The following is an 18,060-nucleotide window of genomic DNA, read 5'->3' as shown; positions in this document are numbered from 1 at the left end:
ACCATGTGTCACAAGGCACTGATACAGGCTATAAATGCTGCAAGTCATGAGACTTGGGAACAGGGGACAGGGGAATCATTTCCTGAGATCATATCATATGTCATATTGATAGGAGGGGGTTCAGAGGACAGTGATCAGCCAACTGAGAGAACTTAGAAATCATATTAAATAAGAAATGACAAAAGGAAGAAAAAATTGTGAACACAGAAAAGGGAAGATCTTGAGTTGGGTTGAGTGTGTATAGAGGGAAGTGGGACAAAAGGGACTCCTTATACTTCACAGGCATTTGAGTAGATGAGTTGAAGTGGGGATAGGTTCCTTGAGTGTGTCCTTAGGATGCAGAATAACCATCCAAGGTGCATGTGCTGGGAGGGAGTTTCAGCTCAATAGAAGGAAGAGATTTCAAGGTGAAAGCTACCAGTGGAGTGGGGGTCCTTAATATTTGATGTATTCTAGTAGATGAGTCCATCCGCTGGGGATATCTTGCTAGATAGGCACCTAGTCACATGCTCCTTACAGTCTTCTTTTAAAAGTAATTGACTAGCTCATTGATTAATCACAAAGATTGCCCAAAGAAGTGTAACTTTGATTTAAAATGAAATAAAGCTCAGGGATTTATTATAGTGGAGAGAAGCTGGGTCAGATGCCAGTTGAGGAACGGGGCTGGGCAAGATGGAGGAGTTGTGCTGGAGGCCACGGTTGGGAAAAGATCACACGAGAGAGCAAAATTCGGTTGTCAAAAGTGGGGCAATGTGTGAAGTTAAGTATATTCACTTGTCCACTCACTCTACAAGCATTTATTTGCTGGGAGGTTTATATAATGGAAGTCCATATACTTGCTTAAAATAAGTGCACTAGAACTGCATGCATTAATAAGGATGTAGCTCAAAAGCTAAATGGTGAACGAAAAAAAGCAAGTCATAGAAGAATAGAGAATATAGGATTCCAATAATACCAAGTAGAATAATACATAAAATTAAAAAAATGTGTAGAAACACATAAAATTGTGGTAGACCCTTGCACCCTTTAAGCAAAAGAAGGGAATTACTGACTTAAAATTCATGCGATGTGTACCTCTCGTAGGGAGGAAAGGGGTGTGATCAGAGAAAAGCACACAAGGGCTTCTAAGATACCGGAGAAGGTTTGGCTCTTAATTTGGTGGTGGATACACAGGGACTGGTTTCCTTACTCATACGGTCTAAGCACTCTTTTGAATGTAAGATATAGTTACAATGATGAAAAGCAAAGCAAAGAGAAAGCAAAGGTGAGCATTTAGACTGAAGGGACACACAAGGTCTTAAGCAGTATAGATACAGATATAGATATGGACATAGTGGAGCCCGATGACAGAACATCACACGCACAGAGAGAATCTTCAAAACACTGAAAAGCACTTATCAGCAAGGAGAGATGCCAGCAGCTACGTGAGTGACATCTTCAAACTAGGCAGCCCGGGGACTCCCCAGCTGTCCGGCATCTACTCCGTAGCCCTCAGCCTGTGGTCTTTGCTGCCCTACCCCGCGGCAGAATCCATTCTCTTAAAAGTCAGCCATGACGCAGACTGACTGAGGGATGTGTTTACAGCCAGTCACCTCTCCAGGAATGTTCTCTCAACAGGGAGATGTTTTCAGCTGGAAAAAAACGTCCCTGTTGTTGGGCAGTCTGTTTTGCTGGAAACAAAATTCCACATCCAACCCCCGGCCTGGAGACCTCCCTGAAGTCAAGGGACAGTGGTGCCACCTCTGACTGGGGCTTGGCCTGGGTCTGTTGTCTGACGACGCTGTGCCTTGGCACTGAGGACTCTCCCAGTCCCACCAGCCTGCGTCTGGGCAGGAGGAGGTTTCTCCCTGGGTACAAAGGCTCATGGAACCTCAGAGTTGAGAAGTCCCTTCTGAAGCATCTGGACGCAACCTTCTTGTGAGGTCGGGCCCACAAGCCTGGCAAGCCCTGCGTTCAAATCCTGCCTATGACTCAATGGGGAGCATGGAGAGGGGCAGGTTCTTAAAGCCTTGGTTTCCTTCGGAGTCCAAGAGAGACAGCATTTTGCCCTTCCTCATGGGCTTGTTAGGGGGATTGACTGTCATGATTCATGCTCTCAAAAGATACTCAGTAATCCTCAGCTTGACCTGCTCAGAGTAGCCCCCTGGGAGCACGTTGCCGTCGTGGGCTCTGGGCCTCTGCCCTACTGTGTACCTTCAGCCTGCCAATCCAGACTCCCCTGACCCAGTCATCCTTCCAGAAAGCCTTCCTGCCCGCCAGTATGGGATCCCACTACACTGGTGCTCACCCATCAGACCCAGGCCAGCCCTGGGGCACGACGTCCCCCAGAGCTAGTGTCCTGGACATGGACAGTCCTCCGTGTGGAGACTGGCAAGCTGGAGCCCGCTGTGCTGCCACCTGTTTTTAGAACAAATATTGGGATGCCTTGTGATGGGGCTCTTTCTCCCCAAAGCAGGGAAATGAGCTGCCCCCAGTTCCATCACGCCTGTCCCACTCTTCCCCCACTGTGGAACCATTGATACATAGCGTCTTAGGCCTCCTTGACTGCCAGAGCCCCAGAGCCTTTTCGTGGCTGGGGTTGAAAATGTTTGATGGAGGTCAATTTGGTTTTTGATGGACCTGTTGGTGGGATGAAGCCTGGGCACTCCCTGCAAGCCAACACGAAGCCTGAGCCCCTGACCAGTAAGGCAGCGCACAGCCCACCGCAGCCCCTCCCCTAGCGCTCAGAGCTCCCCTTTCTCACTGAGTCCCACTCGCTGGTGTTTCTCTCTCTTCCTCCAGGGAGAGCCCCAAATGTCCTCTCTCTGAGGACCTATCTTGTGTGCCTGGTTAGCTCCATCTTCTGGCGGACAAGACAGGAGTTACTGACGACGACCTCTATTAGAGTGTCAGATCAAGGGGACTCCCCCTTACCCGACTTTGTGGGAGAGGAGGGGTGTCAGCAGGAAGCCCGGCCCCCTCTCTCACACAAGCTTAACTTGAGGGATACCAAGGTTGGAGTTGGCAGGGTCAGGGGGTCACAGCCAGAAGATCCTGAGGGTGTGGATGAGCTCTGTCCAGTGCCAAAGGCCCTGGTTGAGGCTCTGTCCATCCTGCAGCTTCCATGAGCAGCCGACGTGCATTGTAAAGGCCTCTCTTGCTCACACAGTTCATGTGGCTCTTGCTGTTGCCACTAAAACTCCATCTGCATGAACACTTGTCTGTCACCCACTGACCGGCACTGTCCTTGGAGGTTCGTCCCTGAGAGGATGGGGTTCAGCCAGGAAGGACAGGGAGCAAGCCGAGAGGAGTGGCCTGGCCTGTGCCCCTCTGCTGGCCTGGAGCAGGGTCTGGTTGCTCCAGTGAGAGTCTGGGTGATTGAGCCCGGGGGGGTTGGAGTGGCTGGAGCGTGTCACCAGACAGGGCATGGGTGAGGTGTGTTCCAGGACACGGGGCAGGGGAGCATCTGGGAGAGGACATATGAGGGCGCTGTGGGCAGCCTCCCCAATGCTCTATGGTCACTCCCAGGGCCCCGACGTCATCACTGCTGGCTTGTCCTCCTCATGATTTCAGGTCTCATCTATAGAGTCCTGGATCCCTCCTTTCCAAAGCAATGCTTCTCCGTAATGAAGACAGCATAAAGGAGCCAGCAGCCAGTCCCCTAAAAATGTGGGTAAAGCGTGTTCCAGTGTTGGTGTTTACAGGAATCATTCCTAAAGAAACAGACATTTATGGCACAGACGTGCTTATCGCTTACATTTTGAGAGTCAAATAACTGGAAATGAATTAGTTGTTCAACAGAGGAGTTTCCTGAATGCTGTCACTGAGAATGCCCAAGAGCGACAGTGTCTGTCCACTGAGGGGACATAAGGAAAAACAAGAGATAGCCCCGGAACCTTCCCCGCCCCACTCTGTCACATACATGTGCGCACATGTGCACACACGCACACACACACACACACACACTACACTTAGAGGGTAAGGCAGAGAAGAAGGATGCCATGTATTATAGGGGATTATTCATTTTTTCATCTTTAAATCATTATTTACTAAATAAACATAGTCTGGATAAAGCCTAAAGAACTCTTTTATGACTTAACTTGTTAGCAAGAAATGAGAATATTGAAGATATAATTTTAATACTTGATAATATGCCCATTAGAATAGTTGAAACGTAGACTATCCAGAAAAATGAAAGCATGTAAAGGTGTCTCATGGCCCCAGACATTTCTCTCATGGTTTCTGCTTTTCAAGGCATGCTTCTAAATGGGAAACCTAGCTCAGAATGAAAATAGTTCATTTGGGGGCTTCCTGTGATCTTTGTTCTTTCAGGAACATTCCTATGTAATAAAATGTTATTTGTATAACAAAGTTTGCAAAGAGGGGAATCACGCTTATGTTCTGCAGACACACACAGAAGGCCATATTGTAGGATTCCAGGCAGAGGAAAATCCAAGTCGAGGTGAAGTGGGGGAGACAGAGAGCAGAGCAGTGGTTGCAGGGACTGGGCGAGGGACAGAGCAGTGAGAGATGAGGAGCGCGGGTGTCTCTGTGATGGAAACGTCTTAGAACGACATGGTTGTGCAATACCCGGAATGGACCTAATGAGACCTCCATATCCCACTGCAAAGGATGCGAGTAAAATTTTATGCAAACTCAAATTCTACTATCTTTAATTAAATCTAGTATGTAGTTATATACATATACACAAAAGAGAAGAAATACAAAAAAAGCAACGAGGGGGATGGGAAAGACATGCTTTCTGGTTGTAGCAAGCACGAGGTACTCCTCGGGAGCGGAACCTGCTTGCTCCAGGGAGGCAGGTGGCAGCAGCTCGGGGGCAGGACCCTGCTGGTCATCCAGGAAAGTCAAAAGGCCTGGTGGCTCTTCCGTGGCAGAGAAGTGAACGAGGGCCCTGACGACCATCTGCCCTGGCCCCAATGGGTCAGGGGGGGTCACTGGTCTTCCTAACCCATAGTGAGCAGCCATAGCAGGGATGGCGGGGGCCAGCTCAGGCCCCAGAGGTGCAGCGGGTGCCAGAGTGGCTGGTGGAACAACTTCCCGAGACACATCCTGATCTGGCTCTGGGGCCGGTGCTGTAGCTTCAAGAAGAGAAAGCATCATCAGCTTGGTTGACTTCCCTCTCACCTTTCCCTTTCCCCACCACTCAGCGTGGCCTGCGTTCAAGACCCAGCCCCTGGAAGGTGTCCCCAGCGGAAGCCCATGGGGACAGGGATCTGAGACGACTCACTCCTCTCGGCCCAACTACAATCTATGGAGGCTTCCTCAGGGTGGCCCACCCTGCCTCCTCCTCAGGCCCACATCAGTCACCCCCAGTCCTCCTCACCCCCAGCCTCTGGCTCTGTGGTCTCAGTGCTCTGCCTTTCTGGCAGCAGAAGCTGGGCACGGTGCTGCAGGTCCGAGCCAGGCGCATTGACCTGCAGGTAGGCCAGTACAGCATGCAAGTTGGGAAACTCTGGAGGCTGCACAAAATCCCCTGGATACGTTTCCACCCACATATCCAGGATGGCATAGACGGCCCTGGGGACAAACATGGAGGCAGAGAAGTCAGAGGACAGGGTATGCATCCAAACCAATATCTCAGGGAACCCCTGTAGGAACCTGGGCCCCTGGGCTTCCAGCTCCTGTCCGAGACCAGTCGGACTCCTTGTCCACCTGCGACCTGGCAGCCCTGCCTGAGACAGGCCTGTTCCCAGATGGTGGGCTGGCCAAAAGCCTCTGGGAGTGGGAGTCCTTGATCAATGGGGGGAGCCTTGCTGGAACCCAGAGCCCGTCTCTGCTGCTTGGGCCAGCTGCAGTTGCACCAGGGGAAGTGCACCTGAGGATCAGGGCAAGAGCTCCTCCCCTAGAAGGCCATCACGAACAGCTCACCACTCTCAAGTTCACTGATCAGAGAGGGCTGCAAAGCTACAGAGATCAGGGATATCACTAGGTAGCATTCTTTGTATTTTTATTTTATAGCCTTTTGTTTATTTTTTTCATGTTTTTTCTTACTTTCATCTTCTTTTAAATAATTCTTATTAGAAAGAGAGTGTGTGGGGGGGGGTGTGGTTGGGCAGAGGCAGAGAATCTTCAAGCAGACCCCCTGCTGAGCACAGAGTCCAACTCAGGGCAGGATCCCAGGACTCAAAAAATCAAGACCTGAGCTGAAACTCAACAACTGAGCCACCCAAGCTCCCCTCCAAGAGTAGCCTTAAATGAGAAGAAATTAAAATAAGATCAATCCTAAATATGCATGAATTTTAAAAAAGAGTAGGAGAAGGAAGAGAAAGAAGAAAGCCAAGAGCAGCGAGAGAGTAGTCAAGGAATAATATGAATTTTACTAAAGTGTGGCATGAGACAAAACTAGAAAGAAAGAAAGAAAGTACTTTATTAGTAGTATCTCTGCGGTATGACCAAATGTGCTTTGTTTTTATAATACATACTTGAAAAAATGTATTCCTATTATTTAAAGCTTGCATGAATTATTTCAATTTTATTTTTAATATTTAAAGAAAGGGTGTTATATAATTTACTTTCTCAAATGTCTTAGGACTTCTGGCAGGAATCCTCCTCAACCACGCTGAATCGCCAAAGGTCTTGGAGGTGATCCTTGACTGTGTTCTCGAACATGAACCAGTAATAGTAGACATTCCTGCATTGTGTTTGTTTCTTTTATTGTCCTTGCCACAGTGATAAGTACTTATTAATTTTGCTATGTACATATTAAGTGTCTCTTTCTGTCTCACTTATCAACTCCAAAAGGGCAGTCACCTTTTCTGTTTTATTCACCAATATAGAATCAATTGCCTAGCACAATGACACATGAGGTAGGAACTCAATAAATACCTTTGAATGAATAAATATATAAACCAAGAAAGTGAAATCGTATCACAGAGTTTGGAAGTGTAATCGAAGTGTAATCGAAAATGTATAAATGCAAATAAAAATTGATTCATTGGAGCAAATGGTTGCCAATTTGTCATCACAAAATGGGCCATTAGTGTCCAGATTGTTTTTTTTTTTTTTTTTTTACTGCTTTCTCATTACTATTTTTCACTAAGATTTGCTATTCCCAAAACATAGCCATATCATCTGGGAAAAGAATAAACAGTTGTTTCTGATGTAGTGTAAACTTGTGAACCAGCACAAAGGCGAGGCAATTGATGCCCCCAGAGCACACGATGTCAGGAGACACTCACGCCTAGGTTTGCGCAAGCCTCAGCCATGAACCTTCATGACCCTGCAAGCGAGTGCCTCCTTAAATTTTGTACCCTAGGGGCCTCCCTTGTCCCATTCTGGCATCTCTGTTAGTTTATTATTTGTTCTTTCTATAAACTTATCCTTGGAAGAGAAAAGAGTGCATGTCCAAGCTATGTCAGCTTGCCAACAGCAGGTTCATGAATGTCCTTCTTTTCATACACAGATTTCTTTCCCATCTCTTGACTGCCTGCCAGACCCACATAACAAAACCTCCAGGTTGGCTAGGACGATCTCTTTCCTTCCCTCCAGTCCCATACTGCTCTTTGGGACCAAGCTGACTGGCTGCACTAAACATTTTTGTTATCCAACCTTAGCTGGTGTGTAATGAGACTTGTTACTCTGCTCTTCTTCATCACTCTGTGCAGGCCAGAGTTTACCAATGAGGTGCTGGGTCTCAGTGCATAGACCCCTTTCTTTGCCTTCAACATACTTTATGTTAACTACTTCCCAACATTTAAAATTGCCCATTTTACATGAAAATCCAGATGTACAAAATCTCAAAAATGGAAAAAAACACATTTTTCAAAAAGATTTTCTTTTATTAATTTTAGAGAAAGAGAGAGAGGATGTGCACGTGCATGAGTTGGAGGAGGGGCAGAGGCAGAGGGAGAGAAACAGACACCTAAACAGACCCCATGCTAAGCAGGGAACTCTACATAAGCCTTACTCTCACCACCCAATCATGACCTGAGCCAAAACCAAGAGTTGGGTGCTTAATCAACAGAACTGCCCAGGTGCCCCATACAACACATTAAAAAAAAAAAAAAAAAAAAAAAGAAATAAAAAAAAAAAAGAAAATCTGACAAGATTTTTCTCAGTGTCTGTTAGGAAAAAGATTACCATGCCCCTCACAAATTAGAGAACTGGTTTAACATACATCTCCTAGAGACTTTCTTAACTTGGTTTGCTGACCTTCTTCGGGATGGGTTCTAGCAATTTGCTTCCATACAGCCTCTTTCCTTGCTGAATATGCATCAGCAAATGCCTTCCGTGTACATTAACACTATTCCCAAAATACTTTCTCTCCATCTATACACAGGATATGGACTGTATATCTGACTTTGTTTGGACGGATCGGGCCATGGAACTAGTTCTAGCAATGAGTGATGAGTAGAAATTTTATGTTTCTTATGGCTGAGCATTTAATTGTTAGTGCGAGCCTTTAGAGATCTCATTTTCCCTCTTTAGTGACAGGGAACATGGAATGTAAGAGAAGCTTTCCAGCCTGTGTTCCTCAGTGGCTTTAATGAACAGAATTCCCTGTCATTTTGCAATGGACATGTAGTAAGACCAAGAAATAAACTTTTGGGGACACTTGGGTGGCTCAGTTGGTTAAGCCACTGCCTTCAGCTCAAGTCATGATTCCAGGGTCCTGGGATTGAGTTCTGCACTGGGCTCCTTGCTCAGTGGGGAGCCTGCTTCTCCCTCTGCCTGCTATTCCCCCTAATTGTGTTTTCTTTCTCTCTTTCTGACAAATAAATAAAATATTTAAAAAAAGAAAGAAAGGAGGAAAGAAACTTTTGTTGGAACTGTTTGTTGTCACCACAAAACCTAGTCTATCTTGACTGATAGGATGCTCTTGGTCACATTTATAGTTTTGTTTCTCCTTTCAGATTTAATCAAGCCCAATGTTTTAAGAAAATCAAAGGCAATTATGTCACAGATTGCCTTCTCAGAGTTCTAAGATCAGAGCAACAGAGAGAAAAAATAGCACTTGATGCGGCTATGTGGTTTGAGAAAAGAATTTATAAAATTGACTTTCTATTCCAGAATGTTCTTTGCAATAATCATTGTTTTTCCTTTCGTAGAATATTAGGCAATTGTGTTAAACATGAAAATACACTCAGAGGTTTTTGTTTGTATTGTGTAAGTGATTTTCAGTATCATTATTAGGATTTTATAGAAATATTTTTGTAATATGTGTTGTTCCTATATTTCTTCATGGAATTTTATTAAAATCCAGTTTTTCCCAAAGAAACACATTTCTATTTAATGATGCAAATCAATGGAAAAATAAGATGTGACACTACAAAATTCACTTTACACGTCATTGTTAAAGGCATATATCTACTCCAAATGAGGAGATGCAATTCTAGTTCACATAGCCTCAGAAGTAATTAGATACTACTACTAGTATTAATAATGCTACAACTATTCATGGGCGAAGATCAACAAACCCAGTCACACCTAGTTGAGGTGCTTTGGAATCAGAGGCAGAAGAGGGAGCAAGATTATGTGGGTCCCTGTTCTCTCTGCATCCTTCAGAGGAAGGCCTGCTGGACAGGGGGCCAAGAATGGACTTGACCATAGGGTTGGGTTCCTTCATAGAGGTTGGATTCCAGTGCCATGGGAGGGAACATGGACAGCAGCCTTTCTCAAGGTCTCCAGTGCCAAGCAGAGCAAGCTTGGGTGCCAGATATTCAGAGGACTGCTGGTTCCTGAGGAACTTGGGGGCCCCAGTACAACTGAAAATTGACAGTGGGTGCAGCTTAACCCATTGGGAGAGGTGTAGCCACGAAAGGACACTCATGCAACAACCTGACTGCCCATCCCCACACTGCCATGTCGTAGGCACCCATCACAGGCTAGCCAAAAATCTAGGTGCTTTATACTTGCTAGCTCTTACCTTCACTATCACCCTTTAAGATGGATATAATTATTTCTAATTTTACAGATGAGGAGAATGAGGCTCCAGGGAAGTTAGGTTACTTATCTAAAGTTAGCTGACTTGTAAATGGCAGAATCAGGATTTAAACCAGGTTGTGCTCTTTTCCTCTGTGTTTACTTATATGATATGATATTACCTGATATGATATTAAATAAATACAATAGGAAAATGGCTACTGAAAATACAATTCACAGTATTTTAAAGATACATAACTTTTTAAATAATCACGATATTGATCAAACTACATCTTCAAAATGGACCCTCCCTTCCTCTAGCCAAGACACCAACAATGATGACACCTCTATTGCTTTTTGCTAAAGAGTGGCACTTGAAACATTGGAAAGAACCTGGTGCTTGCCAGAAGTCAAGGCCTTGCACCAGTTCTGAAAAGATCTAAAAAAATTTGAGAATGTGGAGTTGGTGGTTGTGGTGGTCGTGTGTGTGTGTGTGTTTATGTGTGTGTGTGTTGTAAGGAGGGATTGCCAGAATTGGGATTACAGTGAATAGTGAATGGTCTTGACTACTTTGGGGCCTGAGATAACTCCAAATCCAAGGGTTCCCTCAGAAAATCCAGGGCCATTCAGATGGCCTTAAATACTTTGAAATGAGGGAGAGTACCCAAGACAAAGAGAGAAATCACTGGAAGCTCCTGTACTGACCTGTCAGGTCTTCTAAGACACTTGCAGCCAGTAACTACCCATAGTGAATTCTGAACTCCCTCAGAATTCAGGAATGCAAGCTGAGGTTTAGTGACCTCTAAGAGCTGAGGCTCCAGCCAGATGGGACATCTCCCCCACCCACCACAGGCAACTGTGTTCTTTAGAAAAGAGCAAGGGGAATGAGCTCCAGACACCTGTTAACTACAGCCTGTTCTTCTCACGCCTCAGAACTCCATACATGAGAAAAATAAACTGGGTCATCGCTGCTGGTGTAGGGACTTTGTGTCAGGTTTTAGGGGAAAAAGATGGGCTTTAATGTAGCAGGATGATCTGTCATCATTTTCTGGAAGCTAATTATAAGCCCGAAACCAGAACATTGCCGATTTTGGAATCTCCTCAGAGGATAACAGAAAGCTGACAAAGACTAGCTTTCAGCTTAACTTTGGGCAAATGATCCAACATGCTGTGGCCTACATTCCTCAGCTATAAAATAAGAATATACAATGACTTGTTTGAAACTGGGCCACAATAACTTATTGAAAGGTGCCATATAAACACGGAGCTATGGAATCATGGACTCTCAGAAGGCCAACAAGAGCATTTGGTTCACCCTCCATTTACAGATAAGCACATGCTTATGTGGTCCAAGCAGAGGAGGGGCTATTCTCATTTTATAGTGCTTCCAAGCAGAATTCACACTGCTGTTAGTCTATTTTGATAGTCCACAGCTTAAGAAATGCCTCCCGATGCTGTCTTAATTTCCACAGATTGCATCCCTTGAACGACCACTTCTAGAGTCCTTGGGCATCCCTGGTACCCTTGTTGGACTCACTGTGCTGAGTTGGGATATCCCTCTTGTTGCTGCCCCAGGTAGGGGCCATGCCTCTGAGGCAGGAGGTCAACATCACTGGAGAGAAGAGGTAATCCCAAGATCTTCAGCAGGAAAGAAGAACATGGAGGGTGGGGAGACAGCTCTGGCTCTCGGGGCCACAATCCCTCAGGGATAGACCTTGAAGCCTCTACAGATACTTAAAGGACTCCCAGAAGGTAAGGGTTATCCAAAGGTCTCTCCCATGGGGGCAGTCCAGGAGCTAGGTCAAGAGGTGTCCATGCGAAGGACCTCAGGACAAACAGGTGATGGCTATATGTCATAAACCAGACTATCAGTGTATATTGCTAAGTGTGCTTTATTGTCCCAAGACTTTACTCCAGATCCCTCTGGGACAAGAATTTTCTTTTCTCTTCTCTTGGAGGGGAGATTTGTGGAAATGTTGGGCTGCACTGTATCATAGCATTTCTTCTGTGAGAATATTGGCTGTTTTCTCCATGGATCATGCCAGCACAGATGCCTCCTTGTCCTTCTCTAAGCTCTTCATTCACTCAACAAGCATTTCATGAGCACTTACAATGGGCTAAGTGTTGAGAATCTAGCTGTGAGCACAATACACCTGGCATCTGTCCTCAGGGAGGGTACAGTGGACAGAGATTAGACTCCCCTGCTCCTGAGACTGGGATCCTACTATCTCTTCACTGTCCCTCCTCACATTTCACTCCGCCCTCTGACTGGGACACTAGCTTACTGACCAGGGTAAAGTATCCTCTCCCTGGAGATTTCCTGTTGCCTACACCAGGACCTTCTCATTGTATGTGCTCTCTTCGTATCTCTGAATGCTGGGGGACTCCCAGGAAGACAACCCTGCACTTGCTAGGTGATGTTCAGAAAGTACATGGTTCATTCAGCAAGTACCAGACTGTTAGCCAGCTGTGTGGATGCTGGGCTGCTTCTGGACCAGGAATTAATTGCCCCCGTCAAGACTGGCCGGTTTCAAGACAGTCCTAATTGACGAGGGAAGCTCACTTGGCTGCTATGAAACTAGCCAGATGCCCACTGCCGTGCCCTCAACAATAAGTCACGTTCAATTCCAACTCGCCAGATGCCCACTGCCATGCGCTCAACAATGAGTTATGGTCAAACCCCGGATGTTAATGAAATCACAAATCTGGATGACGCTCTTGACACCTTGAATGTGAATGCTAAGATAAAGGGCCTTGGTAATAGGACTGGCCTTTCTGGAACACCACTAAGCCCTCACCAGTCAGGTTCCAGCTGCCAAAACAGGGACCTCATAACCGGCTTGCTGTCACTCCAACCCCAGAGCTTAGCATCATCTGGCAGGGGTGGCATGAGAGTTAAACAGATGACATGGGATAAAACAAGGCAGGATACTTCAGAGGCAGATAATTTACAGGTTACCTGTGCACGTTTTGCCTTTTGACTTGTCCCTCTTCCCCCCTGCCCCGACTTTGCCACTGCTGCCAGGCTGGTTTCCTAGAAGGGAGCAAGAAAACAATTTTATTTTCTAGGAGCACCCCTGGTAAGTGTTTAGAAAAAGTTCAAAGTTAAAACTTGCCTACATGAGGTTTTGAAACAACCTCTTTAATGATAATGACCCATATTTTCCTGGTTGAATTCCTCGAAAGCCCTCTGCCTGTGTGAATACAGCCCTGGACAGGTGGGAGCGGAGGGCAGGCAGAGGCTTTAGGAACTCCCGCTCCATTCGAGTATCCTATGATGTATGGTGGGTGTATTCCCAGAAACTGCCCCCCACCGCCTCCCGCAAATGTTGTGATACAGTTATCTCACGGAAGAGAAAAAGTACCGGGGAAATCAAGCTACCTGACTAGGAAAGCTGGTGGTTTTCTTTCCTTTGATCTGTTTCTTAGGAAAAAGAATTCTTAAAAAAAAAAAAAATCCCAGAACATCCAGTATAATGAGCCTAATTAACTATAGTATTACACGCTCACTAACTAGCCTCAGGCAAAGTAGCAGCCTTGAGCCTGAGACTTTCTCTCAGAACCTCTCCAGTCCCAGCATCTGTTGTGCTTGCTGTCACCTCCAGGGTCACTTCAGCATTTCACCTCCTCAGGTTCTGAACCAGTCCCTCCCACGCGGAGCTCGACGCAGCTGCTCGAGTGCAAGCCAGGGCACGAGGAGCATTATTTCAGATGGAACAAGTGTCTGATGGAAAGCTTACACAACTGCAGCCGGTCCTGGACAATCTACCTGATCGTTTCACCCCCAGCCAGGTGGGTGTTCCAGAAGCAGGTGGCGCTTTACAAGAGAACAGCGCGATGGCATGAAATTGCATCTCCTGATTCGATTCCCCCCTAAGCATCACTTGCTCATCCCACCAGTGACGGTGGACAGACCCGGTGGTGCCTCCCACCCCACTTTCAGCTTAGTAACCCAAGTGATTTATATATGCGAGACCACCCTTGTCTCCAGATAAAATAAGAAAGGGAATCTGATGGGTGTTGCGGTGTCCTCTGCTCGCTGCCACACCCCTTCCTGTTCCTTTTCCCTTCAGTCTAATGAATTGTTTGTCTTTCTTTTCCTCCCGCTCAAAAATGCTCATGCTTATGTGTGGGGTTTTTTGTTTTGTTTTTGTTGTTGTTGTTGTTGTTGTTTTTATAGTTTCCAATAGAAACCATACTCATTTTCCAGGACATTTCTCCAAATTTTTTTTGCACTAAGGCCTGACTTTTTAATAGAGTCAGAAGTGGTTCTCATTTTAAAAACAGAGGTTTCTGGTTTCATGGGCATTCAAAGATAAATTCTTCACTAGATCTTAATGAGATTCTGAATCATAGTTTTAATTTTGCTTGTTTAACCACTTGTGTTGTTTTGTTACTGCTCTAAGAGTTTTTACATACGTCCAAAGGAGAAACAGAAACAGTCCATGTAAGAGACAGTTCATGTAGGAGACAGAGTAAGTCAAGCGGAGACTATCTGAACCAAACAGCAAAAAACACTGAAGAGCCAGTCAAAAGTGCGGCTCTAGGGGTATGTGGGTGACTCAGTTGGCTAAGCAACCCACTCTTGATTTCCGCTCAGGTCCTGATCTCAGGGTCTTGGGATTGGTCTCAGGCTCTGTGGGGAGTAGGCTTGTGATTCTCTCTCTACCTCTCCCTCTGCCCCTCCCCCTGCTCACAACAAACAAACAAACAGTAAATAAAGGTTTTTTTAAGTGTGGCTACAACAAATTATTAAAATTTTTAAAAAACTCAATTAGGTAACCTGAACTCTCTGTTGTAGGTATATCGGTCATGGATATGAAAATGTGCTTAAAATGCATAGAAAGGGAGCCTGGGGAATTGCTCAAGAGTAACTGACACTAGTAAGAGATTGGGAGCCAGTGTGGAGGCAGGAACTAAAAGGGAGTCTTGGTCCTCTAAAAAATAAAAATAAAAATACCACATGGTCCAGTAATGGCACTACAGGGTATTTACCCCCAAAAGACAAAAATACTAGTTCAAAAACATGTACGCCCCCCTATACTTATGACAGCATTATTTACAATAGCCACAATGTGGGAGCAACCTAAATGTCCACTGATAGATGAACGGATAAAGAAGAAGTCATACATTAAGTGGTATATATAAGCCATTTAAAAATGAAATCTTGCCATTTACAACAACAGTGACGGACCGAGAGGGCATTATGCTAAGTGAAATAAGTCAGACAGAGAACGAGAAATACCATACGATTTTATTTATGTATAGCATCTAAAAAGCAAAACAAGTGAACGAACTAAAAAAGCAGGAAGAGACCCATAAATATAGAGAATAAACTGATGGTTGTCTCCACGGTGGCGGTGTGGGGGGTGGGAGGGAGGGCAAAATCATTGAAGGGGAGTGGGAGATACAGGCTTCTAGTTATGGTGGGAGTAAGTCACGAGGATGAAAGGTACAATGTAGGGAATAGAGTCAACCATACTGTCATAGTGTTGTATGGGGAAAGATGGGAGCTCTGCCTATGGTGAGCATGGTGTAATGTCCATTGAATCCCTATGTTGAACTAACATAACATTCTGTGTCAACTATACACCAGTAAAAAAGACGAAGAGGAAATGAAAAGGAGGGAACCTGCACACAGAGGCAGGCAGAGAGGGAGGACCAGGGGAAGACACAGAAAAAGCCTTCTAGAAGCCAGGAATAGCTGAGGTCACTGAAGCCAGGAGAGAAACAAGGAGGAGATTCTCCTCCACAGCCCTCAGAAGGAACCAATCCAGCCATCCCCTTGATCACAGACTTACAGCTACCAAAGTGGGAAGACTTCTGTTGTTTAAGCTGGAAGAAAATAAGGTGGCGGGGAAGTGAGTGAGATTTGACTTGGATTACTGCTATGTCACTGGATCTGTCATAAGAAAAATGTGATACTCATGTAATCTACGTGCGTACACATGCTGACACACATCGGCAAACATGGATACATATGTGTATAAAAGAGAAGAGTAACCTTAAGCTTTATTTTACTTCTGCAAAAGTCCTATAGTAGTATAATCACCCCTAGAGGCTCAAAATTCTTATTATGCTGAAGCTTGTGGGCTTCAGAAGGCTTTGTCTTTCCTTATTGCAATGGTTCTCAGCCTTGGATGCTCGCTAGAATCAATGGGGACATTCAAATCTCGATGCCAACGCCATATCCTAGACTAATGAAGTCAGAATCTCTGCAAGGGAAACTGGTTCCAGGTTCTTTTAAAGCTCCCCAGGTGATTTCAATATGTGACCAAAGTTGAGAACAAGTTTTACTCTGTAACCCCTCAAAGGGAGGGTCTATGTCTGCTTTGTCTTTATGTCCTCATAGCACCTCAGTTAGTGACTTACATCAATATAATGAGGAGATCCGGAGCCTCCAATATTCTCAGAGGGAGAAAAAAAGTCCTAATAACCAGAAGTTAGTAATGTGTTAGGACTAACGCACGCAGATTAATAAGTCCTAACACCGTTTCTCCCTCTGTCCCTCCCTCCCCACTTGTCCTCTCTCTTGCTCTTGCCCTCTCTTGCAAAAACAAACAAACAAACAAATAAATAAAAATATGCAGTGTAATATTACTGATTTACACCAGTATGGATGAAACTGGAGGAAATTGTGCTCAGTGAAATAAGTCAAACAGAGAAAGACAATTATCATATAGTTTCACTTATTTGTGGAACATAAGGAATAGCATGGAGGACATTAGGAGAAGGAAGGGAAAAATGAAAAGGGGGAAATCAGAGGGAAGATGAACTAGGAGAGATTATGGGATCTGAGAAACAAACCAAGGGTTTTAGAGGGGAGGGGGTGGGGGGATGGGTTGGCCCGGTGATGGGTATTAAGGAGGGCACGGATTGCAAGGAGCACTGGATGTTATACGCAAACAATGAATCATGGAACACTGCATCAGAAACCGATGACGTACTGTATGGTGACTAACATAACATAATAAAAAAAATTATAACAGCAAACAAACAGATAAGTAAAAGCTTAAAATAAAGCAAAAAACCTTAAGTGTCTGCCTTCAGCTCAGGTCATGATCTCAGGGTCCTAAGATCAAGACACGTATCGGGCTCCCTGCTGAACGGGGAGTCTGCTTCTCCCTCTGCCCCTCCCCCCAACTTATGTGCTCTCTCACTCTCGCTCTCTCTTGCAAAAATAAATAAATAAAATTATGAGTTCCAACAGACAGCATTATGCCCTTTTGATGCCTTCAGGATCTGTGTCTTTTCACACACACACACACACACACACACACACACACAAACATCTGTATACACACAGTCCTTTGCTGGGTATCTCCTCAGAGCCTGAGAATTTGGTGGTGGCGGGGGTGGGGGGATTCTTTGGTCAGGTGATATCCCAATAGAGCAAGGTGAAAGCCGCCAACCAGCTGTGTCTCTAACTGATGTCAAAGAAAAGATTGTAAATGGATTTCTAAGTCACTGTTGAGCAGAAGGTCTCTTTGGAAGGACCCCTCACCTTCCTCACGACTGCTTCCCAAAACGGATTACATTACTCCTGAGACATTGCCCAATCTTATTTGGGACAGTGAGTTCCTCGGGACATAGCAATAAGTCCTTTTGAAAAGAGAATTTGGAAATTTGAAGTTCTTCAGATATATTTTGGGTTTTTTCTTGAAAATGGTGCCAAAGGTTTCCTCTACTCCTGGCACAGCTGGTGTTGATGGTTGTGGTGGCTTCGTCTAAAATTTTGTGCTTTAAATGTTATGATCCTTGGGCGTATCAAACCTGTTATAAAGTTCATACTGGGGGTGGAGGGTCCATATTAATTAAGCAGTTGGGATTACCCACATTTGATATGGTCTTCTGAACAGCTCAGGTGGTTATATTAACTGCTTAGCTGTTGATGTCTTGAAGACAAGATTTCAGCGGCAGAATTTCTGGTGTTTGAGTAGATTATAATTCCATTAGAAATACCCCTGTAATATATTAGTAAGGTACTTTTAAAAATAATCTACATAGCATTCTACTTTGTGTCTTTCTTTAATTGGTATAAAATCAATGAGGCATTATTTCAGTTCAAATATCTTGGTGTGTTATTTTTTTTTTAAATCCCATTAAGCCATAGCTTCACAACAGATTTTTTGAAATCCTATTACTCACATAACCTCTAAAGTCAATGTTCCTATGTATTTTAAAAATCAAGAAACT

General features: G+C 44.9%; 2 protein-coding genes and 1 long non-coding RNA gene across 4 annotated transcripts in view; 1 reads left to right on the top strand and 2 right to left on the bottom strand.

The window, feature by feature from the left end:
- The window catches only part of LOC309857350 (ligand of Numb protein X 2-like), a gene marked incomplete at its 5' end in the record, with an annotated part of 436,750 nt that overhangs the window by 361,146 nt on the left and 57,544 nt on the right, over positions 1 to 18,060 (bottom strand). The gene's annotated exons all lie outside the window — the stretch shown is intronic.
- Positions 1 to 18,060, bottom strand: part of LOC309857346 — a 325,444-nt gene that overhangs the window by 299,200 nt on the left and 8,184 nt on the right. The gene's annotated exons all lie outside the window — the stretch shown is intronic.
- LOC309857341 (uncharacterized protein) overlaps positions 4,733 to 18,060 on the top strand; it is a 28,417-nt gene continuing 15,089 nt past the window's right edge. For both annotated transcript variants that reach the window (XM_082750058.1, XM_082750057.1), the window contains exon 1: positions 4,733 to 5,072. The gene's annotated coding sequence lies outside the window, so the exon portion shown is untranslated. The remainder of the gene's footprint in view (positions 5,073 to 18,060) is intronic.

The sequence above is a fragment of the Mustela nivalis genome, assembly GCF_964662115.1.
Source record: "Mustela nivalis genome assembly, contig: HAP1_SCAFFOLD_632, whole genome shotgun sequence".
NCBI lineage: Eukaryota > Metazoa > Chordata > Mammalia > Carnivora > Mustelidae > Mustela > Mustela nivalis.
The sequence above is the reverse complement of the archived record's forward strand: the minus strand, read 5'-3'. Positions and strand labels throughout refer to the sequence as shown.